Source organism: Piliocolobus tephrosceles, chromosome X, assembly GCF_002776525.5.
Source record: "Piliocolobus tephrosceles isolate RC106 chromosome X, ASM277652v3, whole genome shotgun sequence".
Lineage (NCBI taxonomy): Eukaryota > Metazoa > Chordata > Mammalia > Primates > Cercopithecidae > Piliocolobus > Piliocolobus tephrosceles.
This window is the reverse complement of record NC_045455.1, coordinates 24656360-24658364: the sequence shown is the minus strand read 5'-3', so window position 1 is coordinate 24658364 and position 2005 is coordinate 24656360.

The following is a 2005-nucleotide window of genomic DNA, read 5'->3' as shown; positions in this document are numbered from 1 at the left end:
AACTGTAAGTCAATTAAACATCTTTCCTTTATATATTACCTAGTCTCAGGTATTTCTTCATAGCAGCATGAGAATGGACTAACACAGTCAGTCATACTCAATACCCACAGAGTTGGAGAACTGAGAAGCACATTCTCATAACTGCCATTAAGTAGAAATAACCTCCTTACAGATGGAAATCATGTCTAATATACTTTTCTTCTTCCACAGCAAACTGCAAAGTGCCACATTCAAGGACATACATATGTAAATGCATACATACATAGCTACAAATAAATAGACCACAAGGTAATAAATAAGCATTTAGTTTTACTTTCAACTTGCTCTTTTTTTTAATATGCTCTTTTTTAAAAAGTAGAGAAATTTTACAAGTGTGGCTATAATGCCTCTACTAATAAAGCTACTTTACTCATCTTACATTATTTCACTTCATTTTCCTAAATTGCTGCATTTCTTTATTTGTATTTGAGAAATCCACAAACAGAACACCATAAATTACAACTATAGGGGCCAAAACGCTGCCCTAATGGCTTGAAACAATAATTTCATATCTCTAACATGCAATGGACCATTATATACTCTCAAGGAGTTGTAGAAACAAAAAGGAGACTAGCGATTATTTGAGATATTTCACTAAAGTATATCCTATCATTTGAACATGCATAATATAAGTGTTCCTTATTTTTGTATATTTTGTGCCCCTTATTTTTTACTTAATCTACATGTAGAGGTCATGACAATATCACTTAGATTCTTACTGCATACTTCCCACACTTTCATTAAACTAATTATCTTGAAATATAATTAGCTAATTACTGAGAAAGGTAGATAATGATAGTGAGTGGAATGTAAGATAAGCATTAATGAACAACAGGATCCAAATATTCCAGTCAGGGAGAAGACATTCAGAGTTGGCAGAGAGACAAGGAATATTCAATAACCTTTTGATCAGTTGCACTTGAATCAGAACTAACAATGCTACCCTGTGTTACTGCAACTGGGTAGGAATCCAAGTCCTCAATTTTTTAAATCCTAACAAAGCTCCTTTACATTTCAGTGATACTGAATGATGTACTAAAGCATCCTAGTGCAGATTGGTTGCAATTTGTCAACTGGACTTTTCAGTCTTATTTATTTATTTATTTATTTATTTATTTATTTATTTATTTATTTATTTATTTTTCCTTTTTAGAAAGTATTATGTAAAAAAGATTTGTTTTCATTTGTAGCTAGTGTCAAAGCAACATAATTTATTATAATTAAGTTCCACATGTTTCTGAAGGGCCAACATTCTAAACTTTAAATTGTTCACAATATGGTAAGGGCATATTTGTTTAAAATGAGAAAGATCAGGTTGAAAATGGATTTTTAATTAACTGGCTCTGGATCAGAGCACTTTTCAAATGAAAATACAATAGGGCATCTAATCAGATAGGTTATTTACCCAGAATAATTGAATCTGTGCTACAGCAAAGTCCTTAAAATGTGGCTTTGCTGCAACATTTTTTAGTTCTCTGAGTGCGTTCAACTGGCTAGAGCATGGAACGAATGTAACATGTAGCATGGATAAAATCCCTGCATGAATCATCAGTCTCATCTGGAGAAAAGCCGTGCCAAGAGCAAGACCAGCCATGACATCTCACTCTCCTGTAATAATTGGATTGGTATTCGGAGTAGTATAACCTCAAAACTCTCCAATGTGTTTATCAAACAACTTTGGAGAAATTCACTGGCCCAAATTCCCCATTAGACTGTGGGCTCCTTTTGAGGAGAGATTTAACCTAACCCACCTTTTATCCCCCTGCCTAATACCGAATAGGCCCTAAATAAATGATCGTGATTTAATCTGTAAACAGCATAGAACACTAAGACTAATTTAATTCAATATATTATTTATTTACTCTGTACGAGGCATAGAACTGGCTACAAATAAAAGGGAAACCGTGGATATCATCTGGGAATATATAATCTTCTTGGAAAATGAGGCAGGCACCCATGAAATATT